At 40.9% G+C, this 19,319-nt stretch overlaps 1 protein-coding gene across 6 annotated transcripts in view; it reads left to right on the forward strand.

Annotated features, from left to right (window-relative positions):
- Positions 1-19,319, forward strand: part of FAM163B (family with sequence similarity 163 member B) — a 1,080,770-nt gene that overhangs the window by 446,488 nt on the left and 614,963 nt on the right. For all 6 annotated transcript variants that reach the window (XM_044058444.1, XM_044058443.1, XM_044058441.1 and 3 more), the window contains one exon: positions 11,055-11,164. The gene's annotated coding sequence lies outside the window, so the exon portion shown is untranslated. The remainder of the gene's footprint in view (positions 1-11,054; positions 11,165-19,319) is intronic.

Raw genomic sequence — 19,319 nt, forward strand, 5'->3', positions numbered from 1 at the left:
AACTCTCATAAACAAAGCTGTGCTTTTAACTTTAATACACAACTAATAGAAGTCATGTCATAAAGCCCGGGGGAGGGGCACCTCAACTCCTTGAACTCAAAGTACAAATCAGTAGGCCCACCCCTTGGTCTCAAATCAACTTGATCAATAATCACAACCTTAAAATAATGAAGGGGGTTGCTGTTAATATGTTTGGCTAGAGCATTGGTGTTTCACCTTTGCCTGAATATCATACACATGTTGCTATATCCTTTCCTTAAAAGCCCTTGTTGATTTACCAATATAAAAACCATCGCAACATTGACACTTAGCAATATAAACAATCTCCTTACTGTATGGCTAGGCTTTGTATAGCCCTAGCTGATGATAGAGTACCAACCTATGACAATAAAATCTTCCTGTAAGCTTGATAACCACAAAATTTATGATTAATACTTATGTTGTTTACAAAATGTGTTTACATTGGGAGCAATATCCACATTTAACCATTACACCTTTCAGGTTCATCAGTAACAACATTTCCATAAGTGATTTAAAACTAGCATCTTTCTTGTAGACTATTATGGGTTTGTTCCCCTCTTTACTAAGGTGTTCTTGTTCGACCCCAAGAATACTGCAGTTCTTATTAATATGTCAAATACCATCACATTCCATATTGTAAGTCAATACTAGGGCCTTTTGAAGATCCATATTGTGATCCAATAGGCCTGGCTTATTATAATTTGACGTTACCATGGCCCTACTACAAGTACCCAGAAGAGGAAAAAAAATGTCCCACCTGTCTTTCTCTCACTACCTCATTAAATATACTATTTAAGAATGTTTAGGACAGCTCCTCCTGTTGAACATATATCATCTCTTAGAGTGGACAGTTTGTCTTGAAAAGTATCGTAATTACTGATCATTCTAGCCGGTCTCACACCATGTCCCTTCACCAAAGATTTCTTTTGGTGAAGGGGATGCCAACAATCAAAATGCAGGAAAGAATTAGAAAAAGTTGGCTTTCAATACAGTGTGGATTCAAATTTCCTACCAATTCTATCCTTAATTAAAGAGACATCAAGATAGTTAAACCTTTCATTGTGTATCTCCATTGTAAACTTAAAAAGAATCAGTACTGGAGTTTAAAATCTGGAAGAACTGATCCAGCCTGTCCCTTGAATCAAACAAAAAGATAATGATGTCATCAAGGTAACGTCCATAAAAGGACCAAGAGTTGCCAAATTCAGATGTGAAAACATTATGATGTTCTTCATGTTTCACTGTTGCAGTCATTACTTGTGGGTTATCCCTGCTGTGGTAGCCCTTGGCCGACCTGAATACCAGAGTCCATTTTTTTTGTGTTGGCTGCAGTCAGCTGTAGTCTGACGTCAGGTCGTCAGTGCTATAAAGCAAGGCAGGTGACGTCATTACATCAGTCTTTCTTGCCATGGACTCTGTAGCAGAAGTAGTTCACACGAGAGCCGATCGGTCGCTACCAGAAGTTGAATTTCAGCTTAAAACGTCTAAAGCTAAGTACCCCATTGGGGATCCTTTTTTCTTGCACTAACCGATATCCAAAAAAGTTAACAATTGTTTCACCTGTGGAAAGCAGATCCAACACAGACTTCCATTCTTACTGTGTCACTTGTTTAGGCACAGACCACAACGTCCCCCGTGTCCCGTTCTGTGCCCTCTTTAATGTGAGAACCATTCGCCGTAGAGCTCCTTTTGTAGACAGTTATTTTCATGTTCCATCTTCACATTCTGATATGGTGTCCACCAGTCATCAATCTGTGTACATTCAAAAAAAATGTAGAGATAAAGATAGAGACAGACCATACAAAGCTAAGCCTTTGAATGACACTACCGCTAAGCAGGTCATCAGTTCTCCGGAATTCAGTGAGGTGCTTTCGCAGCTCCTGATGCCTGATTCGATATGTACGCAGGCCTCTACGGAGACCCTTTCAGAGGCCAGTATGCCACATAAATCTTCATCTTCCGAGCCTTTGGCTGTCTCTGTTCCGGTTGGGTCCAGAGTCGCTACACAGGCACCGGCTTCTGAGGAGGCCTTTTGCACTACCGAATCTACACAAAAAAGTGACGTCTTATCATCCAACTACCGTTTCTCTCAGACCAATGTATTCTCTCAGGCCTAGAAGCCAGGCCACTCCTAGGAAATCTGCTCCTAGCCACCATCTTGCTACTACTCCACCACCCCAAGCACAAATGCTGAAAATGGCGGAGGATCTCATCTCCCTTATCCGGGGTAGTCAGGCTACAACTTCTTAAAGGAAAAGGCACTTTTCTCCAGAAATTATGACAGAACAGGATTCTGAGGATTCTGACTATTCAGTTTTTGAAGAGGAACAGCATCCCTTAACTGCTTATGAGGATTCAGATGCAGAGGAATCCATCCCTTCTGCCTCCTCTCCAGAGGAACTTTCCTTTGTGGAAACCCTTCACTCCCTCAGGGAATATTTCCAATGAGAATCCCAGGACTTCCCACATTCTAAGAAAAGACTTAGAGAGTTTCTGAACCTGCCTCAGCACAGACCCCTGGCCATCCCCCCTATTTTAGAAGTGGTGGGTGATGATTTCCATGAATCCAGCTTTGCCCCTGATGCCCTCCGTCCTGCTCCCAGTAAACCTGACAGGTACTACAGAGTACCGGATTCTCACAAATAACCTGTACAGAAATCCTGCTACAGACCCAGAGGTCATTACACAGGGATGTAAAGGAGCTAAGACTAGTTCTGCCAAAAATCCTCTTCCTTCTGACAAGGACTCCAGACCTCTGGACAGATTGGGTAAAAAAGTATACACCTCTGCAACCTTAGATATCAGAGCACTCAGCTGTCAGTTCCATATGTTAAAATATCAACAACACACTTTGGAACCATTTAAACAGAAAATTGCTACTTTTCCTGACTGTGCCAATTCAAAAGAGTTAGCAGATTTACTGCACTCTGCTTGTCAAGTGGCCAAACACTCATTACACTGTGGATATGATGTCCTAGAAGCCTCTAACATTGCAGCAGTGACAGGATCTGTCATTAGGAGACATGCATGGCTGAAGGAACAACCTCCCTGATCATGTCAAGTCTATACATATCGATGCATCCCTAGATAAGGAACGCCTGTTTGGGGAAAAAGCAGACGAGGTGCTTAAAAAGATGGAAGACCATGCAAAATCTATGCAAACAGTAAACAATTTCTTTCAGGTACAACACCCAGGTTCAGCAGGAACTTTCCCTCTAAGCATTGGGCCTTCCATGCACCTAGCAGACAGGGCCAAGGTAAGCCCCGCAGGGACAGACCATTCAGGCCCCTATCCCAGGGCCAGCAGAGACCCAAACAATGGACCACTTCTGTCTCTAAGGCAAGGGAGTTCTAAGCCAACCTTCTATGGCAAACACTCACAATGACTCCCCCTCCTACCTGTGCTCTCCCTTCACTCATCAAAAACTAGGAGGAAGGATCTCCCTCTTCAAAGACAATTGATTTTCTGTAACAAATGACTAATAGGTCTTAAAGATAATTTTTCAGGGATACAGATTCTCATTCAGTGAACTCCCAATTCCAAGAGGGTACCTGGACTTACTTCCAAATCAGTGGGCAGAGGCATTGAAACAGGTACAAACTCTCATATCCCAAGGGGCAGTAGAACCTGTACCCTCAGATCAAATGGGCAAAGGATTTTATTCCAGACTATTCCTTGTTCCTAGAAAAGAAGGCACTTGGCACCCCATCCTGGATCTCTCCATTCTGAACACCTCCCTGGTGGTCCCCAGATTCAAAATGCTAACTTTGCAGCAGCTGGTGCCTGTGCTAACAGAAAATGCCTGGCTAGTGACCCTAGACCTAAAAGATGCCTACCTCCACATCCCCATAATGGAATCCTACAGGAAACTTCTGCGCTTCAGAGTAGGCTCACAACATTTTCAGTTCTCTGCGCTACCATTTGGCTTATCTACTGCACCCAGAGTATTCACCAAATGCTTGACCCTGGCTACAGCATTCTGCAGGCAAAGAAATGTATAGATTTACCCTTGCCTGGATGACTGCCTCATTCAGGCAGAGTGCAAAGAAAAGCTGCTCCAAGACCTTCTCTTTGTCAAATCACTCCTACCTTTCCTAGGGTTTACCATCAATGAGAAGAAATCAAAGCAAAACACCACCAGGAAGATAATTTTTTTGGGAGCTCTGCTAGACACAGCATCCCAAATGTCCTTTCTATCCCCAGAAAAGCAGAGCTTCCTGCCTCTCTACTTTACCCAGCTGGCTTCCAGAAGTCACCTCACCATGAGGAAGTTCCTGCAAGCCCTGGGATACATGGCATCTTGCATCCTTCTCATTCTTCTGGCCAGGCTTCACATGAGAAAACTTCAGTGGTATCTAAAGAACCTTTGATGCCAGCACTCTCAGTCCCTAGAGGCCTCTTTCCCTCTGATCCAATGTATAAGGGCCGAGTTTCTCTGGTGGATAGAGACGTGTACCAGGAACAAGGGTCTTCCCTTCATCCTCCACCCTACCGGCCAAACCATCACCACCTACGCCTCAGACATTGCTTGGGGCTGGTGCACCCAAGGTCTTTGGGATGTCCAACAACTTCACTTGCACATCAATCAGAAAGAAATGATGGCAGTACAAAAGGCTCTGACATCTTTCAAACCCCATCTCAGGCCAGGGGTTCTTCTTATAAAAACAGACAACACCACAGTAATGTGGTGCATCAACAAACAGGGGGACCCAGTCGTACCCCCTTTGCAGGTTAGCCATGAACCTCTGGCTTACAGCCACCTCCATGGGTCTACACCTAATTGCCCAATACCTACCAGGGGTCAACAAGACCCGGGGAGACCACCTAAGCAGAAACTTATTGGACCCCCACGAATGGCAACTCAACAGGGAAATTTTTCTGCAAATCCCTCAGGAGTGGGGGACTCCGAAAGCAGATCTCTTTGCCTTGCACCTCAAACACCAACTGCAAAAGTTCTGTACCAGGGAGTATCACCTCCTAGCATGGAAGGTGGACTCCTTGACCTTCCCCTGGAACTCCCTCTTTGTGTACGCTTTCCCTCCTCTGCCCCTTATTCCCAAGGTACTGATCAAAATAAGGGAGGAGAGTCCAAAGGTCATCCTCATTGGTCCAGAGTGGCCCAGACAGCATTGGTACCCCTAACTGCACAGCCTGACCTTATAGCCCCCAAAGCAGCTTCTCCTGATCTCAGACCTCTTGACCCAGGGGAGGGGGAAGATACTGCACCCAGACTTACAGACACTGTCTTTCATCATGGCTTATACCTTAAAAGCTAACAAGGAGTCCCTGTTAAGCAAACCGGTCCTATACATCATCACAGAGGCCAGAAGGCCCAACACCAGAAAATCATACACAGGAAAATGGAAAGGATTCTGCTCCTGGAGCCAAGCCAAAGGGGCCAGTACCTCCCATTCTTCAATCCCTCTTATCTTGGATTACCTAGCCGAGTTGCTCAATACTGGCTTCTCTTTCTCATCTATTAAAATCCATGCATCAGCCATTTCTGCCAATTTTGATTCAGATCCACCCCTCTTCTCTCATCCTTTGATTAAGCAATTCCTCATAGGGGCTTCTAATACCAGACCTCCCAGAAGGCTTCCCAAGTCACCCTGGGACCTGAATTATGTTCTAGAAAAACTAACCTTACCTCCTTTTGAAGCTGCTGCTTCTACAGAATTGAAATACTTCCATGCAGACAGGGTCTCCCTGAGGACTGACCCCCCCCCCCCCCTTTTTGCCCAAGGTGGTATCTGATGTGACCCTCAACCAGGCCATACACCCACCCACCTTCTTTTCCAACCCTCAAAACAAGGGGGAAAGAATTCTACACTCACTAGATGTGCACAGACACCTCCAATACTATCTGGATCATACTAAATCTTTCAAGTAAATAGACCAACTATTTGTCAGCTTTGCCCCTGGGGCAGAGGGGAAGCTCATTTCCAAACAAACCATTTCCAAATGGATATCACACTGTATCCATTTTTGCTAAGACTACATGGGAACCCTTCCCCAAGTCTATCCATACCCATTCCACTAGAGCAGCCTCCACTTCCACAGCCTTCCTCAGAGGAGTCCCCACCAGGGACATCTTGGAAGGTGCCACCTGGACCTCTGTCCATACCTTTATTACAGCATTACCATCTAGTTCTTTTTTCTAAGTCTAGGGGCAGGGTTTGCCTCTGCAGTTCTGCAGGGCCTGCTGACCCATGCCCAGGACTCTAACCTTTCCTTCCAGCCCTCTCCTCAGCTTTGGGACTCCTCCCACAGGTGATGACTGCAACAGTGAAAGACAAAGAACATAGTACAGTTCTGTACACTTACTATAAGTGTAGATGTTCAAGTGTATTCATTGTTGCAGTCCTGGTTTCCCTCCCTCCATCCCCCATATAGCATCTTCCCCAGGGAGACATAAGCTTCCCATGGTGGCTTTTAGCCAGCAGGACCACTTTTCCTTATTTCCTTGTACTTCTGATGGGTTAGGGCAAGAAAAACTTATGTAATAATGATGGCTGCCTTTCTTTATAGCACTGACAACCTGACGTCAGACTTTAGGCGACTGCAACTGACGCAAAAAAAATTGACTTGAATTGCATTGGTATTCGGGCTGGCCAAGTGCTACCACAGCAGGTATAACCCATAGATGATGACTGCAACAGTAAATAAACTCGAACATCTACATTTATGGTAAGTGTACACAACTGTACTTTCCCACTGTGCTAATACTATATTGGCAGAAACAGGAGCACAGACAGACCCCATGGGAACTCCCTTTTTCTGTCTAAAAATCTGATTCTCAAAAACTATAAAGTTGTTTTCCAATACTGTTTCCAATAAAGTCCTTAAAGTAACAATCTTTGAATGGTCAAACCCAGAATTATCCACAGGAAGTCATAAAACAGCTCAATACCTTCCTTGTGTGAAATAACAGAAAACAGGCCCTGGACATCACTTGTAACAAATAAGTTGTCCATATATAGAGCATTAATAACTTTCGATAGAAAATCCCAAGAATCCTGATAGAGGTATTTATATTTTAATAACACTTCTTTTAAATGAAAATCAACATATTTGGCTAAAGGAAAGGTTTTGGATGCTTTGGCATCAACAGTCAGTTTCAGTGGTGGGTCCAAAATATTTTTGTGAATTTTGGGAAAACTAAAAATAGTGGGGGTCCTGGGATGTGTGACTTTGAGGAACTCTAGGTCTTTCAAATCAATCCGGCTATTGAACACTAGCTCCTCAAGTACTAAACCAATCCTTTGATAAGCTATGTTCATTGCACAAATAGAAACTTCCTCATAGGTGTCAGTACAAAGTAAAACAAACATTTTATTGATATAATCATTCACTCCCATAATCAACAGGCCCCCACTCTTATCAGGTTTCATAACTCTAATTTTTTATCTGAAGTAATTTTATCAACGGTCCCAATTCAAAACTAAGGTTGGGTGGTCAGGGACTAATAGGAGCCCATAATTTACGAATGTTGTATTCACACATTATATCAAATAAATCAATAACAGGGTGCAAAGGTGGATTAAAGGTCTAGCATGTCTAACAGAAACAGTACTGGGATCAACATGTAAGTTACGTTCATTGAAAAAAGAAATTCAACTTTCTAATGTACAGTTTCAGTTGCACCAGTACATCATCCAGTTTAGATGGGCTGGCCAGTACAAAAGTAAAACCTTTTTCGAACAGGTCTGCCCAATGAGTAGTCACATTTACTTCACTAAAGTCGTACATCTTAAAATCACCTGCTCTATTCAATATAATATTGTTGCACCCATCAATAATATCTATCTCCTGTTCCCTCTCCCCCGACCCCATCTCGTTGTTCTGTCCCTCTGTTGATCAGGGATATGTTGATAATCATCCCTCTGCCCTCAAGACGTTCCATTCTCTCCCCTCTGTTTCATCAGCCATTCTAACCTCCTCAGAGGGACGACTTCTAAAGGGGCTAATTCACTTCCTTGATCATCCTCATAAAAAGATCCACCCTCTTGTTCAGTCCCACCAAAATTATTGTGAACCAAAGACCACCACTGCCAAACCCCTTTGAACTATTACTAAGTGGTATAGGATAAGCTTTTCCCATCTCATATTCTATTTTATCTCTCCAATTTTTTCAACTTTTTAACTCTAGGTTCTACAGTTTGAAAAATAATTGCCCTATAATTTTTCATTTTGACTTCAAATAATAAATCAGCATGAATATGAGAATTTAACACATTAATAGAATCACACAGTTCAGTAATTTTTATGGTCATTGTCCCTAATAAATACTTCTAAAAGTTCACAACCATGCCTGTTGAATAAGTTGGGTAACTCACAGTGTAAATCTGAATTGTTGATAAGTCCGGTAGGGTATTTCCAGCTCCTCAAACCTTTTGATATATGTTCCCTCTTTAAATATTTTCTTGGGTAACAATTCTCGAGATGTAATTTGCAATATTTCAATGTTTTATCATGTAAATCTTTAAGTTGTTTGTCTAAAGTCCCATAGTTAGTGGCCCAGGCTTCTGCCTCGAAGAAACCATCTTTTCCTTGCTGCAGCCAGTCACTGAGTGAAAAACTAGCTGAAAGGGCAGATCCCCAATTAACGTCTCTGTCTCTGTTCCTCCAATTTGCATGTTCCATTGGTGGTGCCTATATGCCCATGAAAAATAGGTACAACTGGTCAAAACTTTGTATGCTGATTAACGTAAAATTTCCATACATAATTATGTAAGCCAACCCACTCCAATGGAAGTGTGGGATGCCAACTTCAGACCAAATATAATACACAAATAAAACAGAATAGTGTTTTATTTATGTTAATATTTGGCCCCATACTTCTCAATCTCGTAGAGCAAGAAATCTGGACAAAGCCACAAATAATAGGGGACCAAACAAAGGCAGAAAATAGTGAAATCTGCTCTTCCTAACTTAGAATGTTGACAGAATAATAGATTTTGCACAGCAGGCATTTTCTAAGGATGAAGTCTGAAAAATCAAATGTAATGTCCGCTGCCTACCATTATTTTCCTCAAAGATCTGCCACTTCCAGAGATTTGCCAGAAAACTATAATTTTAGGAGAAATAGACTAGACATGTCCCTCCTGGACAAGGGTAGCTAGTATTGATCATAGACCCACTCTGTTTATTACTTCGTTATGTGAGCTACCCAAAAGGTACAAATGAGGATACTTGGGATTAATATGGCTAGGCTTATAAAGGCTTTAGAGCCACTAGCCTAGTAGCCTCCTATGAACTTACACTTGTTCGCGCGCACACACACACACACACACACACACACACACACGCACCCACTATACTCATACCATTTCTCTTATTATCTTCCCAGCTGTCCATTAAACAATGAGAATTCTCCATGACTTTTTATATAATCATGATTTATTTGATTGACATTCTGATTAACTTGAAGCACTTGGCTCCCTTTTATGTATCTTTTTAAACATCCTCTCTCACCAGAAGTCAGGCTGTACAGATTTTTACTTAATATTTTTCTTTGTAAAGCTGTATTTTTCCCCTTTTTAAATGAGCTATTTTTTCTGTACTCGACTGTCAAGCTTCCTTCTATACTGTCAACCAATTAATTCCCCAAGAGGTGAGAGCCCTAAGCACCATATGATCCTCTCAGACCAGTAACCAAGTGCTGAAGAGTGGAGACATCCTCCATGAGGGTAGGGGGTTCTGCTTTAATTCATAACCCCACTACATATGCTCAGTAAGCTGCCCCAGAAATGCACGTACAATGGATATGAGATGACCATTAATGGTCACTTCTGCAAACAACATATTCTTTCAGAACTGCCCTGCACCCTCAGAACCAGACCAGATAGGATCACATTACATTCTCCAGCATGTACTATACCAGTAACCCATGCATGCAGTTCACACCTTTCACAAAATACAGATGAACCAACTAAGCCTGATTACTCTTACCTGCCCCTACATTTTCCAACAGATGCCCGAGTCACTATTCAAACTCCAGTCACCTGGGTTATAGTCAAGGCTTTCTTCCTTGTGTCTGTGTAACTGGATGTACTAGCTAATTTTACTTGAAAACATGCAGTAAAATCAAAGTGTGTTGCTTTACTTGTAGGACCAATTTAATCTATTGACTGTACCTAGACATCTTGACAGTGATGAGTCTAACGTATATAAACTTACATGCAAACAGTATATGAAAGTATTCTATTATGTTACAGATCCATGTTGCATTAATATTACTACCATGACAATAAATGACAGATGGGTGCACTTCCTGTTAATAGCTTCCCCACCCCTGAAGTTTAATCTGCTCTATAGTCAGATGTCTATAATGTCTGGTCAGCATTTATATATCATACAATTCAGTAGACAGTAGACTTGTCTAAAGTCATAATTCTTGTAAGGTTACTGCAAATTATGCTAAATAATATTTTGATGCAGTGTTGTCTTTTAATGTTTCATGGCAGTTTGTGCAATGCAGAATTATCAAATGTCAATTTCCCGATGAGCTAATTAATTTGGAGGAGTGTTTGCTTGTCTGACTCTAACTTACTAATGTATTTAACACTAGTGTTAGAGATGCCCAAAGCTCTGTTCCTCAAACAATATAATATATCAGACCTACTTGTGTCAGTTTATAGCTTATGATGTGCCAGAAATGTTTTTTCTCTTTCAGGAAGATTTCTGGAAGAAGGCCAAAGCAAATGATACTGAATGTACACAATTTCATAAATGTGATGCGATTAATGTCATTCTGCTTTCAGAGATGCTAGACAGGAGACGGGTCTGTGGTCTGCTGGGCTTACTAGACCAGCATACCTCAAGTGTCAAAGCAGTATGACAGGGACCACAATAACAAAGTGGCACAAGAACTTTTCTAAAACATATTCTTGTCATGATAGCAGCAAATTAAGTGAATTGTTGTGGACTGGAATAAGATATCCTAAGCAGCCATCCTAGTGTGTTTGCAAAAAGAGTAATGCTTTTCCCAAAACTGTGTAAGTAGTATTTTATGAGTGGTTTTGTTTTACAGAAACTGAAGCTGTCTGAAGTTAACAAGGCAAGAACAGGCAAAAAGAGGGCCATAAACCATCAAAGTGAGTAATGAACCTGTCCGAGTGGCCTCATGTGCATCAAGTCCAGGTACTTTTCTACATTTCTTTGTGTTTTTACATGGCTAGTAAGCTTTTGTCACTTCATATCCATGTTTAACTCAATGTTCATGACTGTCTCTAGACTGGAGCTATCTTGATATGCAACATCATAGTTTGCATTTGTGAAGATTTACTATGTTGATAATGAAGTGTTGTATTACAAGCTATGATCATAGCTAAGGATTGAAAAGGCGTCATTTGGAGGTACACTGATACATGTTTAAGATTCTACTTGGAAAAATATTAAATCATTTTCAGATGACAGTGCATGACAATCTGGATATAAAGCTTGTAAACAAAGTTCAAATCCCTAGGATGGTCCAGAAAATATTCTGACTAATAATACTGGAGTTACTGACCCTGATCTTTGGTGAATCTATCAAACAAGCAGTCCTTGAATAAGGTCATGGGACCCCTCATATAGCAAATGTCTTTTATTTTGTCCAGGAGATCATTGCTGACTGTGTTGAATGTTTGGGGTAGGTAAAACCATTAACATCAGTATGAACAATGCTATATCAGTAAGGCACCAGATTTTGCCATGGTGCTGAAACCTGCTTATACAGTATGTTAATGAGCTGTTGTAGATTTGGAAAAGCCGGGTGAAACATTATTTATCAGACTGGATAATATCAGCTTGCATACTGTGGGCAGCACAGCTCTCCTCCAGACTGCTGGCGCAGATCAATTTTACAGAAAAGTAGTGACGATGCATATCAGGGATATGTCAGTGGTTGTAACATAACTGAGTAAAGACAAATCCATTGAAACCTTGAGTCATCAAAAGTACCTTGTACTCAAAGCCACTTTTGATAAGGAAACTGTTTATCTGCAAGTGTGGGTGGGGGCCAAGCACCAAGAACCAACAATGAAGGGAATTTTACCCACTGTGTCTCCTTTAATATCTCTGAGATTATTGCACCAGGGACTATTTTACATGAAGCTGGTAAAAAAGTAGATTAGGCTTCTATAACTCCTCTCTCTCTCTCTCTCTCTCTCTGAGCATACGTGCTAAGTAATTGAACCCGGTCATTCATTGAAATAATTCATCACACTGAATATTGTAAAAGTTCTAGTTTAACCTACTTCAATTCATTAAATCCTGATTTAAAAAAAGGCTACATTGCTGAACTATACCAATGATAAATTCTGTTTGACCAGGTGTTCTGCAGTAGTCAGGAAGATGTTCCTTTTGAAGTTCAGAGGCTTGCAGCCGTAATCCTCACAGGAGTGAGACTGATAACAAATAATGCAGACTATATAATAATATAGTTGATTATGATTAAGTTGCTGATCGTACATTTATTGTTAACATGCTCAGAAATGGATTAAAGAGTACATTATCTCATTACCACCTAGTAGCCGTCAGTTAATGCAGTGCCACATTCCTGACTGCTGTAAGGCTGGGCAGTTTTCACACTGAGCTCACAGTAAAAGAAAATAAAAATGTGAGAAAAATACTTTAAAATAGAATTTTAAACCTTACTTTACAAATATGGTGGTGATGCTTGTTACAGTTAGGGAAACTTTATTTAAATTATGTCGTTGTCTTAAAGCAAAGTATTCTAGTAGGATTCATGTCAGTAACTTAATGTTTATGGCAACAATATGAACAACTGAAACTGCATTTTCAATGCAGAAATGTGGTGTCAGCTAAATCAGTAAAAAAAAAAAAAAAAACACTTAATAGCAGCATTTTCCCTGAGTTCTTGCATCATGTTTACTGAAATACATTAATTTTATGGTGGCACAGTTACGTGGTGATGTCTGTACCCAAGGGTGAGAGAGTGGTGATTGGAGCAGATTTCAGTGGGCATGTTGGTGAAGGGAACAGACGGGATGAGGAAGTGATGGGTAGGTATGGTGTTAAGCAAAGGAATGCAAAAGGTCAGATGGTAGTGTATTTTGTGAAAAGGATGGACATGGCTGTGGTGAATATATATTTTAACAAGAGGGAGGAGCTTAGGGTGACATACAAGAGTGGAGGGAGATGCACACAGGTGGATAATGTCTTATGTAGAAGGGCCAGTCTGAAAAAAGGAGACTGTAAAGTGGTGGCAGGGGAAAGTGTAGTTAAGCAACGTAGGATGTTGGTTTATAGGATGACGCTGGTGATCAAGAAGAGGAGGAGGAGTGTGAGGGCAGCACCAAGGATCAAATGGTGGAAATTGAAAAAGGGTAATTGTGAGGTGGAGTTCAGGGAAGAGTTAAGGCAGGCACTGGGTGGCAGTGAAGAGTTACCGAATAGCTGGGTAACTACAGCAGAGCTAATAAGGGAGATGGCTAGAAAGGTGCTTGGTGTGACATCTGGAAAGAGGAAGGAGGACAAGGAGACCTGGTGGTGGAATGAGGAAGTACAGGAGAGTATACAGAGGAAGAGGTTGGCAAAGAAGAAGTGGGATTGTCAGAGAGATGAAAAAAGTAGACAGGAGTATAAGGAGATGAGGTGCATGGCAAAGAGAGAGGTGGCGAAGGCTAAGGATAAGGCGTATGAAGAGTTGTATGAAAGGTTGGACACTAAGGAGGGAGAAAAGGACCTGTACTGATTGGCTAGACAGAGGGACCGAGCTAGTAAAGTTGTGCAGCAGGTAAGGGTGATAAAGGATAATGAGGGAAACGTGCTCACAAATGAGGAGAGTATGTTGAGCAGATGGAAAGAGTACTTTGAGGGGTTGATGAATGAAGAGAATGAGAGGGAGAGAAGGTTGGATGATGTGCAGATAGTGAATTGGGAAGTGCAACAGATTAACAAGGAGGAAGTAAGGATAGCTATGAAGAGGATGAAGAATGGAAAGGCTGTTGGTCAAGATGACATACCTGTGGAAGCATGGAGGTGTTTAGGTGAAATGGCAGTGGAGTTTGTAAGTAGATTGTTTAATGAAATCTTGGAAAGTGAGAGGATGCCTGAGGAATGCAGAAAAAGTGTTTTGGTACCTATTTTTAAGAATAAGGGTGATGTGCAGAGCTGTAGTAACTACAGAGGGATTAAATTGATCAGTCACAGCTTGAAGTTATGGAAAGGAGTAGTGGAAGCTAGGTTAAGAAGGAAGGTGATGATTAGTGATCAGCAGTATGGTTTCAAGACCAGGAAAGAGCACTACAGATGCAATGTTTGCTTTGAGAGTGTTGATGGAGAAGTACAGAGAAGGTCAGAAGGAGTTGCATTGTGTCTTTGTAGACTTAGAGAAAGCATATGACAGGGTGCCTAGAGAGGAGTTGTGGTATTGTATGAGGAAGTCGGGAGTGTCAGAGAAGTATGCAAGAGTGGTACAGGATATGTACAAGGGTAGTGTGACAGCAGTGAGGTCTGCAGTGGGAGTGATGGATGCGTTTAAGGTGGAGGTGGGATTACATCAAGGATCAGCTCTGAGCCCTTTCTTATTTGCAATGGTGATGGACTGGTTGACAGACTAGATCAGACAGGAGTCCCCGTAGACTATGATGTTTGCAGATGACATTGTGATCTGTAGTGAGAGTAGGGAACAGGTGGAGGAGACCCTGGAGAGGTGGAGATATGCTCTAGAGAGAAGAGGAATGAAGGTCAGCAGGACTAAGACAGAATATATGTGTGTGTGTGTGTGAATGAGAGGTAGGACAGATGAATGGTGAGGATGCAGGGAGTAGAGGTGGTGAAGGTGGATGAGTTTAAATAGTTGAGATCAACAGTTCAAAGCAATGGTGAGTGTGGAAGAGAGGTAAAGAACAGAGTACAGGCAGGATGGAATGGGTGGAGAAGAGTGTCAGGAGTGATTTGTGACATATGAATACCAGTAAGAGTGAAAGGGAAAGTCTACAAGAGGGTAGTGAGACCAACTATGTTATATGGGTTGGAGACAGTGGCATTGACAAAAAGGCAGGAGTCAGAGCTTGACGTGGCAGAGTTGAAGATGTTAAGATTTGCACTGGGTGTGATGAGGATGGACAGGATTAGGAATAAGTATAATAGAGGGTCAGCCCAGATTGGAAGGTTTGGAGACAAAGCCAGAGAGGCAAAATTACGTTGGTTTGGACATGTGCTGAGGAGGGATGCAGAGTATATTGGGCAAAAGATGCTAAGGATGAAGCTGCCAGGTAACAGGAAAAGAGGAAGGCCTAAGATAAGGTTTATGGATGTGGTGAGAGAGAACATGCAGGTGGTTGGTGTGACAGAGCAAGATGCCTAATGGGAGCAGCTGAAAGAAGAAGACGACCGTTACTGAGAAAGGACAGAGACCACCTGCATAAAACACTCATCCCACTGTATTAAACATTACTGCACTGACTCAAATCAGCTCAGGATGACTATTGCAGAATATCACTTCAACTTGTACCACACCAAAAACACACAAAACAGCTGTACATTTCAACTGTCAGTTAAATCCACTGACATTTTTCACAAAAAATATAAAAAAATGCAACTTTAGTAGAAACTCTCAGTCAATAAAAGACAACAGAAAATATCCATAGCTGAAGCTGCCTTCCAAACCAAGACAAACTCGATTTAATATTAAATATGGAAATGCTAATAATGAACAATTACGATGGTGAAATAAATGCTTCTTACAACTAACAAAAGTGATTCAGTATACAACAGCAATTTTATATTCTTCATAGCTATTGCTTCAGCAATATTTGAGCACACTAAACGAAATATTCATTTGACTGTATAAAAAGCATTGAGCCATACATTTTACTGAATAATTGTTGTATACCTTGACATGGTTTGGTAATTCATATCGGTTTTATGACTGGGGTGGGAGGTATAATTTAATAACTTGGGGGTAATAATTGTTTGACCAAACAGTACCTCCAAAGTAACATATGAATTGATCGTGAATGATGGGGTGTGGTATAGTATAGTTTAGCTCACCGAGTGCACATAATTCCATTTAATGTATAGGTGACAAAGCTGCAGTCTCAAGCAGAACATGACGTTTGTTTGCGGTATATAAACATATAGCCTATGCAACAGTAAAATTATCATCAGCAGTAGACTTGCATTATTCTGATAAGATTCCTTCTTCCTGACAACAGATGCTTCAGCAACTTTATCACAAAAAATTGTTCACAATATTTGCATATAAATTTTATTACCTTCACTCCAGCCTCTACTTTTATGATCTTTCACACACAGGTGTAACACTGCTGTTATTTTGATCCAGCTGTGCAGTGTGAGAAGGGTAATGAAAACTGTGCAGTCTGAGTCGTACATTTTAGGAAGCACTCTATAAACACTTATCTTACATTATTATAAATGTATGTAAGTTCAGCTGTGTGTGCTACAAATCATGTGACATTCAAACATATTGACCACAATATACTAGTTAGTAAATTTGAATCTCATCTTGTACCTTTTTATACCTTTTAAGTGTTGTGTTTAACTGGCTTACATACTCTTATTATAGATTCATGGGTGTTTACTAGGCTAGCAACCACAAGGACCTTTTTAAGCCTAGCCATGCATCCCAAATCTCTGACAAGTTCCGATAACCTTGATAAGTGTAAGCATGGGCCTGGAAGATGAACCATTTACAGGTTACCTGTGTCCATTAGAGACATAGGTGCCAAACCAGGGATGAATTTCTGATTTCCCATCCAATTGTCCAAGTTGCACTATAATTGGGTTAGGGAGGAACTTTGCTTCACATGGATGGGGAGCCTGTTCCATAGACTGGGTAGTCTCTGGGATACATACCTATCTCTCCAGCAGGTGCTATTTATATCACAGGCAAGGTTTAAGTCTTTAGATCAGGTAATTCTGGTACTGTTTGTTTTGTGGATTTGCAGGAGGTCCGTCAGAGTGGGGTCTGACGATGCCCTGTATGCCAGTCATAGATCTCCCCTCAAAAGCCTGTAGGAAACAGAATACAGGGATAGGGCCTTGAGGCGGTCTGCATAGGACATATTACTTATGCCCTGTATTCTTTTAGTGAGGAACCTTTTTTAATTTCTACAAGTCTTTTGGGTTTCTAATACCATGACAGGAATGGACCCATTCCTAAGTCAAAGTACAATTAAAGTTCATGAAAATAGCATTGTTTCACTCTTTGATGTCAGCCAAAAGTGCTCTTCGCAGCACCTGCAATGTGCCCAGTAATGACTCCTCCAGCAATTTGTATGGGATTACATATATTGGTAACATATCTAAATATGATTGTAGATTCTTTTTATAAGACCTACTACTATTGGAACTGTCTGGGTACCTTTCTTCCACATTGCTCTTGTTTCTGCCTGCAGATCAAGGTATTTTATGACTTTGTGCCTCTCTGTACGCAAGATACTGTAGTCACTGGGTGTGGTGATTTCAATTATCAATGCTACTTTTGTCTTCTTTTCTTGGACCACTATATTTGTTTTTCTAGCATCTGTCTTTTGAACTGTTGGTATTGGGTGATCCGATGAGATATAAACTTCATCCTTTTCTATGATTCCTTTGTTGCTCATGTTTCCAGTGTTTTTCAGCAAATTTGATACCATAATGTTTGCACAATCTCCGGTGTAACAGTCTCGTCATATTATTATGCCTTTCAGTGTACGGTCCCTCTGCCATTAGTGTGTCGCACCCAGCAACAAGGTGTGTGACTGTGTCCAATTCGGTTATACAAAACCTACATATGTCTGTTTCTCCCATATGTTCAATGGACTTTGGAAACCAGTGTGTATGTAGCCCACTATCTTGGGCTGCCAATATTAACCTTTAATTTCAGGTTGTGAATTCACCTCTCCTTAACCATTCCTGCGTTCATTCTTGATCAACATGAGGCTCTTCCAGAAGTTTTCTATACTTGCAACTATATTTGTTTTTTCCACATTTCTTGCCTTCTCATCTGGTCCTTCACCTTATACTCTTTTGTTTTATAGCACATTCAGTTGCTGCCTGGTTTTTATCCACTTCTGGTTTGATTTCCATTCCTGCTTGACGTCGATATGCTTCTGCTAAATTAAGCAGAGATGTCATATTAGATTTATTCTCCTCATGTTTCAAAACTTTCACTACATTTGGATCTTGTGAGGTCAGTAGATATGTGTGGAGTCCCACAATTACAGATCTATACATGTAATCAATTTCATGAAAACTCATCCCTCCTCCGGAACGGGGAATATATAATCTTGGTATATACTGATTTTTATAAATCATTTGGTGATCATGAAACATCCTTCTTGTTTTAATATGCAATCTATCCAACACATTTTGGGGCCATTAAGTCACTCCAAAACTATAAGTTAGGACAGGAAGAGCAAACTGATTTATGGCTTGGATCATGTTCCTGGATGTCAATGCTGTTTTCAGTATTCATTTTAAGTCTTCTAAAGTATTCCTTACTGAGCTTTATTCGCATTTGCTCATGTTTTATTGCTGATCCTTCATCAATTCCCAAGTATTTATACACTCCCTCTTGCTCAAGTTCTTTTATATCACATTCGTGTCCCGATGTTTTCCTGGTGCTGCAGTTTTCCTTTTTTAAAGGTAGCTTTTGCACATTTTATCAAGACCAAATGACATTCCAATATCCTCTGAAAAGGTTTTGGCAACCTGCAGCTGTGCTTTCAGTTCCTCATCTGATGAGCTATACAGTTTTAAATCATCGACAAAGAGAAGATGAGAAGTCATTAGACTTTGTTGTTTTCTAGAAGCCAAATTGTAGCCATGGCCTAAGCTGTTAAGTAAACAGCATAATGGATTAATGACGAGGCAGAATAGCAACGTTGGCAGAAAGTCACCCTGGAATATCCCCCTTTGAATTTTTATCCCTGGGATAATAATCTGTCCTTTATCATGGCTTAATTGCAAAGTGGTCTGCCACTTTTTCATGGTTACTGTAATATAATCAATCAGTGTAGGGTGTATCTTGTACATTTTTAAGCACTCTCATTATCCATGAATGTGGGATACTATCAAATGCATTTTTGTAGTCAATCCATGCCATAATTAGATTCTTCCTTTTCTTACAGTTCTTCACTATAACTTTAACAACAAATTATCCTTTGTTACATATGACTTTCTTTTATTGCCCTTTTGTTCTACAGCCATAATTGAGTTTTCTTCTAAATAACTATAAACTCTGTCGGCGTGAATTCCCGTGTATAGTTTATACATCGTTGGAAGAGAAGTTATTAGTCTATAATTTTTAGGGTAGCTTGCAGGTTCACTCTTAAGTAAGAAC

Source organism: Protopterus annectens, chromosome 16.part0 (genome assembly GCF_019279795.1).
Source record: "Protopterus annectens isolate FY-2018-M chromosome 16.part0, PAN1.0, whole genome shotgun sequence".
Classification (NCBI taxonomy): Eukaryota; Metazoa; Chordata; order Ceratodontiformes; family Protopteridae; genus Protopterus; species Protopterus annectens.